At 40.2% G+C, this 19,607-nt stretch overlaps 1 protein-coding gene across 2 annotated transcripts in view; it reads right to left on the reverse strand.

Moving 5' to 3' along the window:
* Positions 1-6,144: 6,144 nt before the first annotated feature.
* mafa (MAF bZIP transcription factor a) overlaps positions 6,145-19,607 on the reverse strand; it is a 71,098-nt gene continuing 57,635 nt past the window's right edge. For both annotated transcript variants that reach the window (XR_002041573.2, XM_010741745.3), the window contains one exon: positions 6,145-9,254. The gene's annotated coding sequence lies outside the window, so the exon portion shown is untranslated. The remainder of the gene's footprint in view (positions 9,255-19,607) is intronic.

Here is a 19,607-nt window from a genome sequence, read left to right on the forward strand (position 1 = left end):
CGGAGACTGTGGTTTCTTTGTATTTCATCATGGATATAGTGAGTGAAAAGACCCTGCACTTAAATGCCTTTTTAGAAGAGACATAATGCCCCTAAAGGCCTGACAAAATGAAACTCATTAGTTGTACCCTTCACATCTGTACGGTATCATCACAGGAAATACACACACACACACACACAAGTAACAAGAGTAGTTCAGAACATGACACATGATTTCTTGTTACAATAATTATTTATTAAATTTAAAATATCTTTAGCACAGGTTAAAAATTAGACACTTCCATCTACCATGAGCGCCTTGGGATTTAACATGGTTCTGACATGGTTGAAAATAAACACTCTTAGAAACCAAAAAGATTTCTCCCGACTTCCCCCGTCACTATCTTCATAAAATGTCACATTAGAGTTGCTAGGGCAGAGGCAAATTTGGCATATAGACAATCATCGTTTTCACTGGACATAGTATTAGAAAAAAACTGTCAAGAGTTTTCAAAATCTCTTTCCCTTGCAAATCATGATTTGGAGAATTTGGAATGAGTCAAAATTGCTTGTTGTACCAGCTTCCTAGGTTGTTTAATGGTTTTGCATTCATTAATCAGACACAAATGTATGCCATTTTAAAATAACAGCACACTTTAAAGCTGGTGATACGTCTTTTTGGTGTGATAACTCAAATGGCAGCACTCTTTCTACTGCTTTTAAGCAACGGTTTTGCCATGGCATTTTATTGGCTGTGTTAGACACTAAGGATATGTAATTAATTATTAAGTGTATGCATGTGAACGTGCAGAGGCAATGAAAAAACTACAACGAGCATGGTCAGACTGTCATTCTTCCCCTCATCTTCTTATCCCCTAACCCGACAATTCCACAAACCAGTGATTTATGGTCCTTTTTGCCTCAGCCCTACCTTTATGAAACATAAAAAAACTTAACAAGTAACATGAGCAGAGCACTGTAGTAAATGGCAGGCCAATGCATTAGTTATCAGTAAGAAAACAGTAACAGCAAAGACATATATTTTTCCAGTTTTGAAGTTGTTTACAAACCATATCCGTGTTCACAATTTATTTTGTTTTTCCATGTTTGATTTTTTTTTTCTTCTTCTTTTTTTTTTTGTCATTACATGCCATATGAGAAGTGGATTACAAAAGTACCTGAACAAATTGCTTGTATATTAGCATGCATAGCTGTTTGGTATTTACATCTTATTTACAGACTTGAACTAAGAAGAGAATGTTCTACATTACATTTTCTTTCATGTGTTTCATTTACATTTCTAGGATGGAGAACAAAAAGCAGCCTCTTACTGATTTGCAGAGTACACAGGACATGCACATAAAATAGAATGTTTGCTTGACTGAACAAAGGGTGTTGTTTTATTCCCTAGCGCTGAAAAGGGAATAGCTCAATTCTATAACAGGCTGACCGGTGCTACTGCATTGCATAACACAGATCTTTTTTTTTTTTTTTCCTTTGTCTGTATTGCGCACCAGTGTCTGAGCACAGGGGGCTTGGAAAGGTTAATTTACGATGTTAACCGTGCCGTGAAGGGAAAAGCAAATAGGAAAGAGCATGCACAGCACCAGAGAAGGACATTAAGCTGCGGCTACATCTTTCTCTTTCTCACTCCCTCTATCTGTCCAGTGACAACAGTAGGGCCCCCCTGATGTGTACAAAGACACAGGGCTATCACCATCCATCATTGCAGACATACTGAAAGGATCTTTCACCAGTGATCAGGCTGTAAGCAGGCTCGCACTACTGACACCTCAATATTATTTATTTATTTTGATGCTAGTGTCATTTGTAGCCACAGGAAAATGCCCATATCAACGTATCACATGAGCAAAAAATAAAAAAAAGACATCCATTGGACATTTTAGTTAATAGGATCAGTGTAACAACAATAAAGGAAATTCTGTTAACAACAGTATACAGTAGCTCAAAGAGGACAAAAAATTCCAAAATGTAATGTCAGATCTATATGCACACTTTATGTTACACGGTAGCATCCGTTTTTGTAGAAAGAATGGAAGACATGGATATATTTAGACTGCAGACAATATTTGTAATCCAGGGGCTAGTAACCTACTCATGGGGCGTTGCAGTCATTAAAGATATTGCTCATTTAGTGAGAATAACATCAGTATCACGTCCTTAATTCTTCCCACTACTACAGGTCCTGTGTCCACCTCCAGCTCATTTACACTCAACCTCTAATATAGGCAATCAGCAGCACTACACCCTCACTGGGGGTCCATAAACACTTGATTTCACAGAACTGCCTTTGATAAAGGAGGGAGGTGACTGCAGGAGCATGTTAATGTGCTTTCCCATAAAGCTTATCTCTGACTGGGGTCATGAAGGCCAAGTGGCAAGGGGCTGATCGCCATAGCAATAAGACCCTAGAAGCTGTTACTGCAGCTTACGACCCCTCCGACAGTAACGGAGCCAACCAAAGTCTACCTTTGGATAATCAAACCCCTCATCCAGGCCCATGTGGGAAATAATGTGGACATTTACTACAGTACAATTGAAATGAGGGCTGAGCACAAATTAACCTCTGGTAACAGAGAAGGGGCTCATTGTGATAGGAATCATAAATTTTTAATTGTCCACCAGCAGCAGTATTTTAAACGCATGTAAATACAAAATCATGAGCTGACCCATACTGTTGGGGAATGGCTACAATTTAAACAAAGTCATTCCAGAAAATAAATTTAAAAATGGCCCCTTCACATTCAAATACAACACATTTCTTAGGACATATTTTCAAGGTATGTATTTTTTTTTTTTGTGAGTAAGTTGAGCTGCATAATTATGTTTCCTCTATTTTTGTCAGGTGTATGTGATGATACTGTATAATTTAGTGCACTAAAGACAGGAGCTTTGAAGAACACTTTGATAGCATATGGTTATCCCCTGCTGTCTCACACTCTCTGCTCTGTAGGGGGCCCAGAAGGGACGTATGTGTAACTTTCTGGACTCTACAAACTTTTCACTTCTCTAAAACTGAAGGATTACACCCTGTTCACAGCAGGGAGAACAGCATGCATCCTGGCATCCCCCCCTTGAGACACTTTAATCTCTATTCTACACCCCAAAGATAAACCTTAATGCCCCCCCCCCCATTGAAAAAACAAAACAAAAACAGAACCAGGCTCAGAAGGCAGAGTAGGAGTAAATCAGATCTTTTTGAATGGGTGCACACTATATTTGCATGATCGCAATGGGCTTAGTACATTTTCCAGAGAGTCCATTCTGTGTTTTCCATGTACATTAGCTTCATCAATTGTATTTCAAAGCAGGCAAATTGGAGTCTAGTTAAGCTGTTTTTCCGCCGTTAATTTTCTCTCTTTTCTGGCTCAGGTGCAGGAGACTAAATCAAGCTGTCAGGAACCAGACTGCACAGCTAAACGGTGCAGGCTGAAATGCCACCTGTCCACAGCTTCTGGCGATTTATTATTTCCCTATTTATTTATTTCTATAGTGGCATATTGAGTATTTGTAAAAGTCTCTGCTGCTTATGACAAACTCGGCCTGTTTGTGTTTTGATACATTTACGTACAACCCATATGTGAAGGTTTGAACTTTTTCACCGCAGCTAATGGTTGCTAAAAGGATGTGTTTTCCTCCATTACCTAATCAGATGCTAAAGATTTAGTTCACAGCATTTATCAGTGGTATTACACTGAGGTCCGCCCAGAGCATTTACTCCAATTGAGGCATTTTGGTTAATCTGATTCTCTCCAACCCCCACTTCCCCAAATCTTCTTGGGAGCCCATCTCATCTCAGCGAGGGGCTTGATGGCTAACTGATCACCCAGAGCACAAGCTTATGCACAGGCCAGAATGAGGTGGGAGTAAAGGCTTTAAAGGCTATATTATTCATCCCTGTCATTAGCTGTGTGACATAAGGAGGTCTGCTCTGCCGTTGCTGCTGTCTGGCTGTTAGAACCACCCTCAACCACTGCTATCCGTGCTGCTTTAAATGCTACATTTTAAGCATTTTATGTGTTCTCCTTCTTTCCGTCAAAGTTCTCAAACAAGTGAGTCATTTTGAGTGATGTGACAATGTGCACATAATATGTTGAGCTCACACACGTGAGTCTCGGGTCGACCTGGAGGTCAGGATTAAAGCAGAGCAGTTGACATGGGTTGCTTCACAGTAATTCTTTCACCTTTGACCCTCCTCCCACTACCCCAATGTCTGCGTCTGCTGGGGTGCCACGATTAACGCTGACCTCAAGCCAGACACACACATGAACAGTGTGTATTTGTGTGAGCATGGATGTGTGTGTCCCTGCATATTCCTACATTATGGAGTGATTGTAAGGAGCTGCAGTTCCTAAGGGATTTTTTTTTTCCATTATGTATTTTCATTTAAATTTTTTCTTTTAGTGATATCCTCAAGAAACAGGTCTCCTGTAATGGGTTGGGTTTGCATCATGACCACCTATTTTAATTATTTTAACTTGAATTCTGAAAAATCATATTTCATCTTCCAGTTTGGAATGGCAGACAGCTCCAAATGCTACAGTATCCATGATCCTCAACCACTGTTGCCGGCCAGAAGTGTGAATCAAGGCGCTAGCTAATTCAAAACCATTCATCTTTGCAGTTGGAACTAAAACTCTGTGTGATAGTTGCTGAGTTCATCCAAAATTGATCTAAATCCAAAAGTGAATTAATTTAAGCCGCAGATTGTATTTTCAGTTTTCTCTACTCTGTAAACCTAAGCAATGCATGTACAAAATTTTAAGCTTGATGATTGGATATTTCTTGCTGAAATGCACATTGGGAGTTGTAGTTAACTTCTCCATTAAGGTTTTTATGCATGCAGGCTTTTTATTAAAGAACATTCTTATTTGTCAAAATTAAATTGTTACTAGTAAGCCTCGTTTAAATTAATTACTTGCTTAAAATATTTGGTGATAGTGTATCTCTGTGGTCATCTTGACTCATCTCCAAGATTGTGTTGTATTTTGTGTAGGTTGCTCATTCAAAAAGCCGTTGAAGATTAGAAGATTTGAAGCCAAACATCCATGAAGCGAGGGTCTTGACTAGACCATTACTGTCATCATCAGACTGTCCACCTTTGCCCCTAATTATACTGTCTTACACGTTGTTTTTCTACCCAGTGTTCTGCCTCTGTGTTTGCTCTGTCACTTGGTCCTAGTGTGTATCTGCTTCAGTGGTCCATGGACATACACAGCACACACACATAAGCTAGCCAGTGATGACACTAATGGAGTGTTTAGTCAGGAGGACAGACTTATTAACCAGTTGAGAGAATAGGCTAGATGGTAATCAAATAAAACAGAGATAAGTTAATAAGCTGTATGTGCAATGGAGTAAACTACACAGGATTTATCTTGACTGACATGGCACTTGTATGCTGCTACTCAATAAGACACTCAAGCACAGTACTTTCACCATGGTGAAGGTGAGTTAATACGGTTTATAGAAATATAAACATATAAATATCTCTAACACGATGCTACAAAATGTCTTTCCCTCTTGCTCTTTGCCTGATCTTGTTTCAATGGCCCAATATCACTCAGACCCTCTTTGCGTAACCCAAAAACATGATTATGGAGCTGCTTTATCCAGCTTTCACTCTGACCACATAGATGGATGGACTGCTGCATTGAAAGAGATTATATCTATCCAGAACAAGAGAGAAATGGAAGGGGGACAGAGGGAATGGTGATAGAAAAAGACAGAGTATGGTCTGTAATGGTAAAGAAAGGTAGGAACCTAGTGTCTAAGAAAGAGGTGGGTGAATGGGGGAAGGAGCAAGAAGAGAATGAGAAAGGCTGATTAAGTGGGGCCCATATAAGGGAGGTGGAGGAGAGAAAGGCAGCGGACGGGGCCCAATAGGGGGTAAATCTGAATCGGTAGCGCTCTATATCTTTCATATCCCTGCCCCCCTCCTCTCTCCCACATATCCATCATGTTAATATACCTACAGCATGGCCCTCTGGGTAATATATCTTTGACCTGTGATTACGCTAACAGCTTATTGTTTGCACACTGAACAATCCCATTATGTCGACGATCTGTTTACATACAGCCTTGCTGTTTAGATTAGCATGGTGTGTATGCGTGTGTGTGTGTGTGTGTGTGTGTGTGTGTGTGTGTGTGTGAGTGAGAGAGAGAGAGAGAGAGAGAGAGTAAGGATGCACCTCTGTGTGTTTGTGTCCACGTTCTGTATATGAATATGTGGTCTACGCTTGTTTACGTACATGTATTGACCCTGGGTCATTGCCAGGTAAAAGCGCTCATGCTGCCTGGCGATCAGGGCAGAACAATACAGTACTTGCATTCAAACGTACAGAAACGACAAATCAACCCGTCACGTCGCCTGCAGCTGCGCAGAAACAGGGCTTTGTTTGACTTCTAAGAATGTGGAAAGCCTTGAGGCTCAGAGAAGATCAGCACTTGCTCAATGTCTTATTTCCTACCGCATACAACGTCTCATGTTTGAGTGACGTCTTCATCCTTCCTGTATTTTAAATCTTCTTTAACTAATCACTGCTCAGTCATAAGTCCTAATTTGAAGTTTGTTTACATGTTGACTGTAAATACCCTCATATGATTCAGTATGCTTAGACAGTACTTGAATTAAGAAGATTTCTTCATTTCAAACTGGCTGCACAATGACAGTTTTTCTTGGTAAAAGGACACACCTACGATTGATCCACTTGATTATCAGTGAAAAAGTAATCTAATTTCTCACTATTTAATATGATTTTTCAAGAGTACAGCTGCAGTGGGAAGACATTGAAGAATCATTGGGATGGAAGGGTAACAAGTATTTAACCACAAGGCTGAACATCTGGTTGAGCTGAGGGCCATGCTCATTAACACAAAGTTAACCTCAGAGAGGACGTGAGGTCATGACAACTAAGAGAGCTTCATGATGCTCGAGGTCAGGGGGTTACCAAACTCTGTAAAGTGGCTGCTGGTCCGAGGAGAATATTCTATAGGAGAATAATCTGAATATAAGTGCAATACAACCTTAGATTTTGAGTTAAAATAGTCTCTTTTTTTTCCTCATTCTTTTCCATGGGCCTCACTTCCTTTCTCTGCTCTCCTCCGCTCTGCTCTCGGACTTCTCTGGCAGTGCGTACACTCATTGGGATGTGCAAATCCCTTTGACATAGGATGAATAGACAGTTGCTGGCAGGATGCCCCATGCCACTTTGTGTGCTGCCACTTAATTGGAGCGCCCCAGTTTGCCTTCCCTCCTCTCTTCTCCTAACCACGCTCACTGTGGCCAGGTTCTGTCTGACATCAAAGGTGAGGTTACGTGTCCCTTTAAAGAGTTTAAAACCTGTCAAACCTTAAACAATAAGAACAGGGTCAGTAAAACTATGTATTTTCTCATCAAAGTAAGGAGATGTAAAGCTGACAAAGAGCTTGCATTGGTTTAGAAAGTCATTTCAGTGACTATGCCTACCTGCACAACCTCTTCTATGAATAATGGTCACGTTCCATCTACAAGTCAACATGCAAAGTACAGCATCTGAGACTATACATAGTGGATATACTGTACATATATACAGCAACATATTTGAGTGGCGCTGTGTATGATTGTGCATCTGTATGCATGCGCTTGTACGTGTGAGTGTTTGTGTCAAAGTGAACAAGTGTGTTTGTTCTGTTTTCCCCGTTGCCATGTTGCGTCCATCAGTAGCGTTAAACGCTGAGCGATACTCTCCTCATGAAGCTCTAGGAACATGCAGCAGAGACATGGACTGTGGGGACAGTAGAATAGTAGAGTAATGAGTCATGATTTTCTGGATTGCACAGCACACACTGAGAGGTAGAGGATGCACGATGGTGGAGATGAGGTGTTCAACAACCTACAGTAGTATATTCCCTGTTGTCCATGCAAAGGTTTGTTCTGTCTTCACCAGTGATGGGGTAACCTCTGAGGTTGTCTGTTCATTGGCTTGGCATATTATCAGTCCATTGGGTTATCTTCATAGTCTGTAGAAGATGGAGGTGAGGTGTTCTTTTCCCCCATGTGTAGGCTCAGGATCGGAGCGCCGTTTCAAACCATGCAAAGAAAAAAAGTGGCCCTCTCAGCGCTGACGACAACTTTACTTCAGCAATTACAACCCACTCATGGGGACGGAGAGGACAATTATTGCCATGGAAAAGAATAAATAGGTACACATCGGGAGACAAATTGTAAACAAACGTATAAAATAAAATATAAAAGGTTAAAAATACTTTTTAGTAGTGCCAAGGAAGACTCATGGCGTGGGTGAATTGCCTGCTTTTCCTCTTCAGTTTGACCGTTTGTTTCATTGTAGAACTGATTGATGATACCAAAGAAATTGCTGCTTTCTAATCTTTGTAAGGTAGTCAAATAATATTACCTATAGCTAATGTCTTTATCTATTCAAATACTTAGGAAAAGTGTCCTGATACCTGGGACTATGCCTTTAACTACCAGAAAACAAGTATTTTAAACTTTTAAAAAGGTTTGTCTGAAATATCCACATATTGAGATTTGTGATCTACTAGGGGAGTGGTAAATATACACTAGAGTCTGTTCCATGCTGTTGTCTTCATTCATTTCTATTTACATGTACTAATGTGGATATTGGAGAGGAAGACTAGGCCGTTATGTAAAGAGAATAAGAAGAATAGGAAGTACAATTTTTATAGTCCAAATAACTCCAAAGAGTAGAGAAATGATATTGGAAATGATAATTACATGTTTTTTGAGGAGGTAAGAAGAATACTGACTTCATATGGAAAATATTGAATCATGAGTACTCTATCCACAGTCATGAAGGTTTATGAAGTTGGTGAGAGCGACTTTGTATGTTTTCCTATATTAGGAATAAGAATAGGGTTTTATTATGATCTATTTACAGGAGCATGCATCAATGATCTTCCCACCAAAGAGAAAATAGTCCTTCCAGTGTATTTATCTGGCATCGTCAACCATCTCATGAGTATGAGTCTGTCTGTTTTTTGTTTTTTTGTTGTTGTTTTTTTTTTCCGTTTTTTCGTGTTTTGTAGAAAAAAGCTGGAGGTAAAATATCAGGGAGGGAGACAGGAGTAGTAAGTAGCTTTCAAGAATTTCACTGTAGGGATTTTGAGGGATTTTCAGCAGGTCTCGTCTGTTGTTCTTCAGTGAAGTCATTTTTGAATGTTGTGCTTTGTAGGTGTCTTCGTGCGCGATTGGTCAGCCGCTCTGACGTCGTCACTGCTCAGTCGTTAGGTTATCTGTTTACAGAAAGAGAAAGACAAGGGGAGGGAAGTGTAGGGGGTGGACAAGAGAAGAAAAAAAGAAGTCATTAAAGTATGACTCAGACCCCAATTCTTTCACATACTTCAGTGTAGTGCTTCCATGAATGCACACACACATTTAAAGTGCACCATGAGGCGTCAACTGAACAGGAGCTTTGTCTGAGGTTCTGTGCCCCTCCATCCAGTGTTTATGGTGACACACATTGAGTCACAGTCACTGTATTTCGGGGGGTTGGGGTGGGCTTTGCGGCTGCAGTGTAAAAACAAAGGCAGAGTGACCACCCTGTGAGTGTACATGGCAAGCCCACTTGGCTGAGATTCAGACTGACAGTGGCGTCAGCATGGGGGGGTGACTCTGTAATCAGCTTCAATTAAGGCCAATGAGAGATGAGCTAATTCAGCGTGGATGAGTCCACTCTGTGTCTACATTATTTAATCTCTTCATGTTTTACTCCATTAAAACACAAACTACAATACTGTTCTGTATTCCATGTCTTTTGTTTCTTTAAAAACACACAAAGTTTGGTGAGACCCCTCAGCAACTTGTGAGCTGTGTAAGGATGATTCATGTAGCCAGAAGGAGCACTTTGTGGGTGGGCCATTAGACACAGAGGCTATAGTGGAATTCAGCTACTATCTACTGGAGATCCAATTACATGACCCTACTGTAAAGGTGCCTAGCCTGCACCCATTATAAATCACCATAAACAAAGCAAGTATTGACATCACATTGCATACAGCTCCACTCACGCAGGTAAAATCTGAAGTTATCTTAGTCGTCTACACCCAATTTATTTAAAGATGGTGTTATTTATTAGCCATGAGATGTCAATTATTTATGTTCAGCGCACACAACGTTTAGACACACAAAGGCACGGATAAAGCCAGAGACAGTTTGTGCAATGTGTTGATAAAAAATGATGTCAAAACTATAATTTTATTCCTGTTGTTATTAGTGTTATGACGGTATTAAGAGCTGTTATTTCCAATATCGCTCTCATCACACGCGCAGATATATGCAGTGGCGCCTCTCCCTGTTTGCCTTCCGCCACTTACAGCACGGATCACTGCAAGCTATATGTCTCTGTTTTGTCCACCTTTTTACGCAGCAGTGAGCCATGTTCTATGAGCTAATATCCTCACAACCGAGATCACAGCCATTGCCCCGGGGCATGCTACATCCACTCTCAGAGAACAGCAACAGTCAAGACTCCAACCCTTCAAGACTGAATGTGGTCCCATGGTATGTGATAGCACAGTATGTGATGGGAATGCAGGGCCATTTGGACCTCCAAAGCCAGGTGTTAGCACTTCAGCTCACTGCCTCATCAATAATTGACAGAGGCAAACCAATCAGAACAATTTGCTCCCCACAGCGAAGTGCTAGAGCAGCCTAACACCGGTGAATCATTAATGAGGCAATTAGCTGAAATGGTTAGACGGTTAGCCCTCACTGGCAGCGCTTCTGTGACGCTACTGCGACGGGTCTCCTTATACAGTGGCTGCACATGATGGAGTGATGTACACAACACAAGCCGAGGGAGAGGAAGAGTGGGATCGCACGATAGCGCTTGGACACAGAGGCGAGCCTTCTTAGGGTTGGAGTGTAACTTGTGTCAGTGATGCCAGCTCTCCATCTGTTGACCACTGCTCAGAGGGCCAATAATGGGAACAAACCCAATTGGCCATTACCATGGGAGATTGACCTTTATTAGTTGTTGTTACCATTGCACAGACCAACAGAAACCATCTCCTGGGTGATTCAAGTGTGGGAGAGCCTTTATGGACATGGATAAAATCGACCTCAGTGACATCACTCAAACATGGGGGAAGCAACAACAATAACAGCAAAGATGGAGTTTGCCTTTGAAGAGCAGAGATCCCGGATTGTTGTTTGAGAGGAAAATCAAAGCCCCAAGGGAGCTGCTCACAAAGCCTCATCGATTGGCCATATTGGAACCATTTCATAGTTTATCGATGCTCCTCTGCATGCTCTCTCAGCCCTGGGTCCAGTACAGGCTCAATTAAACCAGCAACCTTGATGTCAGGAACAAACCACACAAATGCTACATGCTGCACGGATTATTCCCAAACACACATACCCCCACACACACACACACACTTCTGCACTCTCCTATCTAAAGTAAATATTTTACACACTGTCCATTGTGTTTAGGCCTGATGAGATAAAAATTACGTTGTTTACTCTTCCTTATTTACAGCTTTTTTCCTGACGGTATTTCCCTTTAAATTTTTTCAGCTTCCTTCTCATCCTAATGCATATTCAGTTTAAGTATATCTTTGCGATAGAATGGTTTGGAGAGAGTGAGAAAAACAAGATGAACAGAAAGTGTGCATGCAAGACTGAAGCAGAGGAGGGAGAACCATGAATACTACTATAAACTTAAAGTGTGCAATGACGGTCCAAGAGTCTGCATTCTAAACAAAGACTATGAAATTAGATTTCAATAAAGTCGGCTGCATATTATGCTTTCACCAGTAGTACACAACAAAGTACTTTGGGCAGATAACCCTATTTGTTTGTTTTTTATTTATTCCTAGCTATCACAGGAGCCAATTTGTCTCGCTCCCCTTAAAAAAACTGCAAAATTTTATCATGCATGCTGGCTTTTTGTTTGAACGTACTTCACAACATGGTACAACAAGTGTAATCACATCATGAATTTCAGAATTTCAATAAAAATATGTAAAACTGCTTCAAGAGATCACCAAAAACTTGTTTAGGTTGCTATGGTGCGTGGAGAATGTGTGTACAACAGACAAAAAAAAAGAAACACTTTCTCCAGTCACCTACTGTAGCTTGTAACCAGATTCAACAGTAAGTGAGTGTATGATCTTTCATTAATACGCTGCTGTCAAATTAGTTATGATGACATATTTTAATGCCAGTGGGAGATAAAGCAATTTGCAGAAAGAAGAAAATAGCTCCAGTGATCTGCTCCATTATTTGCCCCCATTTTAACACTCTTGGGCTTGATTTCCTGCGAAGTCTGAAACATTCCCTCTGGCATATTGGTAAGTTATGCTTCACAAAGCAATCAGTTTGGGAAATAATTTAGTATTGCGATAGCAAGCAGTTCACAAGAGCTATAGAACACAGATAATTGTTATCTAAATTAATTTGATCATCGTTAATGTTGATGTTTTATAAAATCTGTCAATTAAGAGTCCAAGTGCTATTTTCATGTAACCGTTGGCTCCAAACCGTTTGGAGAACAATGTACTGTAGGCCTCATTGTGACTCTTAAACCACTTGTTACAACAAAGAGCATTGTAAGAATGAAAAGGATTAGAAAAGTCTAATATTTCCACTGTAACAGGCCTTAAGCCTGGTGATTCTGTCAAAACTATCAAATTATTTCAGGGAACAGTGAAATACATAACACATAAAAGATGAAAATGAAAAGAAAACATTTTGTGAAACATTTTGAATATTTCTTGTGGTGTGTGTGTCCGGATAAATATTGCTCTTAGGGGGTAAAAAAAAAAAAAAGAGTACATTTAATTGATTAGTCGCTGTGTCAAACTGTGTCACTAATATTGACAGATGCAGATATTGTAGACAGATAGTCTCTGTTTAATGATTGCCATTCACTTTTATGGCCCTCCCAGGATGCCATCCTCAATAAATATTTGCAAACAGGAAATTTGCAGCATGACTTGAGAGAGTCATAACCCCAGCACCTATGTGTTTTGAGATTAACATGTAATTAAAATAGTAAATCAATATTTATTAAGCAGTAGTATAAAACAAATGAGCAATGTAATCAGGTCATATAATGAGTCACTGGATAGAGGAGGGTACTTTTAAAGTAGTATTCTGCAATACAAAGATTTATACAGGCAACTTGGATATAAAAAAAAAACTTATAAGTTCAGTAAGTACGATACATACTGTAAATAACTTTACACACACATGCACTATACACACTTAAACAAGAATGCTGGTAGAGAAACCTCACCACACCCCGAGACCCCCTTCCTTTCCAAACCACACTTTGTAAATGTGGAGTCTACATTTTTTCATATACTCACCGCAGCTTTCCCACAGTTATCATTTTAAGACTTTCATGCTCACAGAAGCTCCAACTGCAGAGAGAAAACACCTGAAAACACCCTCCACCACTCACATAACTGAGTACAAAACAGGCCACACCGTCCATACTTTCCAGCATGTACTGGAGTATGAAAAATAAAAGATGTTAAAAGCTTAATGGACTGCTCCTCTTATTGTTTAAAAATTGCTCAACATATAAATGGCTGAAGAAAACATTGGTTGGCCTCAATTATGCATTGAAAATAAAGTTATGAGCTAGTGGCTGAATTATTGATGCTGGCACCGGGAACAAGAGCATGTTGGCAATGTGTCACTGCTTTTTTGCTGATGCTTCATCTTGTATTGATAATTTTTCATCTAAAAAGCCCATGAAGTCTTGATCTGTGAAAGATGGAAAAACACACCATGAGTATTGGAAATCTAATGCAATATTACTGGAAGAGGAAAACAGATAACATAACATCGAGTAACATAATGGAAAAATAAAAATAATAAAAGGAAGTATGTAGCTTTGAGACATTACTTAAATACGTCATGTTTGAGCACTGTAAGCCACCTGAAATGTTATATTTTCTCCGTTTACAGAATTGAGATAATACATTTTATAACCACGTCATCACCTATGTCCGTATATAGTACACATGTATATAAAATAGGGCATAAACGCCCTAAGGCTGTAGGTGTGGGGACTGTCCCGTATGTGTGACACACTTCCTGCGATGCAAATGCTTGTGGTTCATCTGCTGATAGCCTTTCTCTATCCTATACACACGAGCGTCGACATGTGCAGAGCAAGAAAAACAAGTGCTTGTTATAATATTAAGGATATTTTTGCAAAGATAAAGGCATGAATTAGAAATAATTGCGATTCCCATTGTCGTTTTGTGATATTTCTGTGTCCAGTGGTTGTGACCAGCACCAGCCGACATGACAGTGAAGTGGAAAAAAAGTGCAAGAAAACAGCAAAACAAAGCACAATAAAAATAGTTGTGTCTGAACGTTAGGCTCAAGCAAGGTTAATTGAGCAGATGATTCCAAATGACCCTGAGTCGATCACTAAATAAAAGACTGTTTATGTTAAAGTTCAGTGTCTGAGGCCAAACACATAGTCCATGTACGGTTTCCTTTTTTTTATTTAGTTTGCCATTTTTATAAAGAGGTACACACATGGGTATATGCATCAGTCCACACACTTTATGTTGTGCTATTAATGTTCACATGGTCTAGGAGAGGTGAAAAGTGTCCTTATTTTGGAGTCAAGTGTGACTGCAACACTGCGGGGAGTAGTGTGCTTTAGCTCGCCTGACTGACTCTCTGTTAGTCATCTTTAAGGTCACCATCCCTCTTTTCGGCTCAAAGTGAAACACGCTGTGGCAGAAACTCTAATCAGACCCACCCATGCTCTATGCATGCGTGACCCAGAATTATCACTAATTGTTATTACTTATGATGGATTTTAGCCTTCCATGTATGACTATGCAATGGAAATCTCTATATTAAGTGGTGCCGGTGAGTCAAGACATACTCAGCTCACATCTCTGGATGTTTTCAGAGTTATTCGGAAAAGCTCTATCCAGCTCATCGGGGTAAATTTACTGTTAGAGACCATAGCAGAGACACCGATTACCCAATCAGATCCTGTGTTTATAGACCAAGCCGCAATGAGAGCGGCACAGCACTCATTTAGTGTTTCACAATCTGTGGCCGTTTAGCAGCGCCTGCACAGCCACACACACTGTAAAGAGAGTGTCTTGAATGAAAGTGATGTTATTCTGTCTTTGTCCTTTTTTGAGTTGTTTAAATGTATTTATTTTAGTGCAAGTGAGCTGCTATTTAATCATTCTCTACTGAGATTTTTTTTTCCTGTAATACCATAAAAGCTTGATTAATTAAATTTCACACATACTGCACATACCTCAAACAACTGATGAAAAAAAACTGTCAGATATAAATGCTGTAATCAATTTCCTCTCCTTTAAAAGATATTTAGCAAGCTTGTTGCGATGAATACACTATTAAAACACTGTTTGACTTTAAATTGAATTTCTTTGCAAATTAGAGTATGTCTATATTTTTCCATTGTTTCAATGTATATTATTCTGAATGCTGTCAGAATGGGGATTCATTTTTCATTGTTTTCTGGTTTGATTCAATAGAAACATATCACTCCATCTTTTATTCAAAATGGAAATAGTTTTTAATTAGTTTATGAAATGTTTAATAATAGTAACAATTCTAAATGTAAATGTCTTTTCTAAAACACTTTCTGTGGGTATATGAATACATGGAAATGGTTCTTTTTGAATAATAATAATAATAATAATAATAATAATAATAATAATAATAATGAAGTGAACAGAGTTCTCTTTAAAAGAGAAGTGACAGATGTAACAGTCTACAGACCTTGGCAGCTGACATTTTCAGCAGGCATCAAAAAAAGCTCAATGAATCATCTGTCAACGTTTAAACACAGAAAGGTTGAGAGAAGTTAACAAAGACGAGATCAAAAGAAAAAATACAGAAACTGAAACTGAGCAGAAAAATGAGCGCCTGTGATATTTCTCACGAAGCATTATGACTGGCCTCAGCCCGCGGCCGAGTTCAGGCACTCACATTCAGAATATCTCCTGGCATGATTCACTGAGCAGCACATGGTTAATGCGGTGCTACTGGGAGGAGGATGTTGTAGTGGATATTTGATTCAAACAACCACAGGTCACGTCTACACGTCTACTTCTACATGCGTATACTTCTCCTACCTACTCATGTGTGTCTGTGGATGTGCAGCAAAGGATATATTTTCTGTGTGTGTCAGTTTCACGCTGCAGTGACTCAACTTCTGTCATGCTTCGGTCTTTCATCTCCGTAACGGTGACTGTTGAGATACTCTTCTTTTTATTTCCGATAAATGACTGATTTTATGTTTAACTGGCAGTCAGAGGACACTGTTAACCTTTCCACACCTCCACATCTGTGTTTTTTTTTCACCTCATTTGTGAGGTGTGAGATGTGTATGACATTAGAGAGTTGTCCGCTCCTTTCCTTTCTAGGGTCCCATAATGTTAGCCTGTGGAGGAGGCGCTGAGGAGATCAATACCCATCAGACTGCTAAAATAAATACATTTATCACACACGTGCCACTACAGCATGTTACATTTGATTGGAGGCAGAGATACTCGAGCTTACCCAACCAAAGCGAGCGCTAACTTTCCTCCACCATTTACGTCAAAAAAAAAAAAAAAAAAGGTCACGTAACAGACGGTTTGTCATTTTCAGTGGTGTTGAGCAAGAAGATAACAGACTTGTGTCTGTCTCCTGCTTAAAAAAGAACAATACCTTTGACTGTGCGCTTCATCTTTCGCTGCGGCTCGAGCGAACGCTGTGGGTTTTAAAATCTCAACTGAAGAAAATGTTCCTTCTGTCGCCCCTCTGCTGCAGATAAAGAACAGGCGTTTGAGTAATTATGGTGCATTATCGCCAAGGAACGTTTCATTGCTACATTTTAAGCTGTGTAGTGAGCGGTGACAAACGAACGACCATTTTAATTTCTATCAGGAGGAAAAACACATGGCTGGAGCCAATGAAGTCAGCTCTCTCATTCTGCCACTGACTGAGACCATCTGGACCAAATAAAGTTTTTCCCTTTGAATCAACAGCTGTTGGAAATTACACGGGAACACTCCTTCTCTATATATCAGTATTTTTTTATTTTTTTGCACTCCTTTTAAAACCAACGATGTTTGTTTTATGGTTTTAGTTTAGTGCAGGACTTGATCAGTGCTCACAGAAAAAAAAACATCATAAAGCAGGACTTTGTAAATGCACCTGTTTACCCAATTTTCTTTTGCTCTGTATCCTTCTCTCAAACCCTGCCCTCTCTGTGGTTGTGATTGAAGGGTTGACCACGTCAGTCAATCTGTCAGCGGCTGACAGTTTTACAACACATGCACTACACTGATGGGTACCATCACTCACGTAACGATTGCCCCCCCACGCTGAAATCAAAAGACGAGAGAGAGGGAGAGAGTGCGTGAGAGTGTCGGAGAGGATTGAAGAAACGGAAGTTAAGGCAGTTGAGTAAAAATAAAGGTCGTGTGTCTAACGGAGACGGCGAGAGGAAAAAAAAAAAGCCTATATTATCTCAGTTTCATCTATGAAACTGTATAGTCTTGTTTTTTTCTAGATTTTCATAAGGTTTTGAACTTAGAGGTAGATTTTCCCCTCTGTGCTGCAGAGATGGAATCACCGTGGTTTTCTTTTTTCCACTGGCCAAAGAAGAATCTGTTCCACTCTACTGGCAGATACAATTTTATTATGATTATAAGTCACTAAAATATTTCTGACAATGATTTTTTTAATCCCTAAACCATCATATATGTGTTTGAATGGATAACAAAAGCAAACATAAAGTGTAAAGTTTTGCACAATAGTTACCTGCAGCTTATACTGTTGCACGTGCCACTAATATGACACATACAATCATTCTGTCCACATATACACATCTCAATAGTTATTTTTAACTGTGTTTTTTCCACCTGCTAGTTGACAACTAGCAGTGATGGGAAGCATGAAGAAAAGGTTCCCGTCAGACCTGACGGCACATGTCCTAGACGGCTGGGTCAGCAGGAAGCCACAAGTATGCACATTTGAGCCTGGAGTTTTACTTACATTTCAGCCAATTTGAGGATATAAATGACCTGATGGTTTTAGGAAAATGCAGGAAAAGTCAAAAGAAGGTTGTTTTTTTATTTAATAGAAAATCAACATTTAGAGTGCATGTACCATGAAAAAAGTTTTTCACTTTCACCGCTTGCCAACTTATTTATGTAGCTAAACAGGAAAATGGCATGTCTAATATGAGGTACTATTCACGCTCACTTTATGACATTTAAGAAACCGTTTGGCAGTTGACTCATACGACTCATACTCATTTTTTTTTTTTGTACAGGGTGATTACTTACTCCTATGCACGCTACAAAATAAGAGCTGAATGGTTTGCTCTCTTGAGGGAAATAAGTGTAAAGAGGGAAACTAAGAAAGATGCATGTAGTTTTTTTTGCTAAAACATTTTTGAATTTAACATTTTGATCAGTTAATGTTTTAATTACGTCACTTACATTTTGCATCGCAGCTACTCGGGTTGAGAGCTGCTGCAGACTAAATGGATTTGAGTGTTGCTTTCAACATTAGCTTGACACTTGACAGTATAGATTAATTAAAAGAAGCCATGCTGTAAATTGAAATACAGAACAAGCAGTAGTCTATCCAGAGACCCAGGGGAGGAAAGTCCTAAGCGTTCCCCAGAAAGCAGGAGGCAAAAGCTGCCCAGAGGAGAGAGGCAAACGAGCCAATCTGTTTGTCTGTTTACGGGGAACGGCAGCAGAAGCATCCTGCCACCCCGCACTGTCATTTGGGAGCCAGGCTCCCACAAACACATGCTTAATGACTCGATTTATTCACCCCGTCACCATATCTTCATCTTTGCCTCTCTGTTTTCTCTAATGGTCTAGCCCATATGCACTTCCAGTTTTCTGTCCCCATTGGTATATTCAAGTTATCGTGGGTGAGGAGCACGCATCTGCGATTGCGACATATATTACAGAACTGTGGCCTTGTGAAAAGTGTGCCATGTCCCACCACGAACTTAGGGGCAGGGGTCTCCGGTAGTTCCCAGTCATGCGGTCACAAAGGGGTCGGTTGCGTTTTGAGTGGCCGTCTGATGCGTGTCAGTGACATCTGGGCCAACATTTCCAGAGCATCGATCAGACTGTAGCTCTGGAAGGTCTCTCAAAAGCTTTATTCTTAAATCTATGCTGACAGGCGATGACATGATGGAGACGGGGCTTCTGAATTGATTGTGTCCTCTCCCGCTCGCACTCCCACTTCCCTCTGCCTCTCTCTTCTCCCTTGCCTCTTTGTCCCATCACTCTCTGCCTTCTATCTCTTCTCCCTCCCTCCCCCGCCTCCTTTTTCCTTCCCTCCTTCTCTACTCATCGCCTGGATGTGTCGAGCACAAGATGTCAGATTATTTCCCAGCAGACACTGCGCTGTGTGACAGAGGACCGGAGCTGTATATCACTGGATGACACTTCCTCTGCCTCTCTCTCTCCCCCCCCCCCCCCCCCCACAACTCTCTCCGCAGACAACATCAAATATCGCCAGGCCTTTTTGATCACTTAAAAGGCTTGTATTAGGAGAGGAGCCGGTGCTTACACAAAAGCAAACAAAGTGTTTCATCTGTCATGTTTGTC

Source organism: Larimichthys crocea, chromosome VIII (assembly GCF_000972845.2).
Source record: "Larimichthys crocea isolate SSNF chromosome VIII, L_crocea_2.0, whole genome shotgun sequence".
Lineage (NCBI taxonomy): Eukaryota > Metazoa > Chordata > Actinopteri > Sciaenidae > Larimichthys > Larimichthys crocea.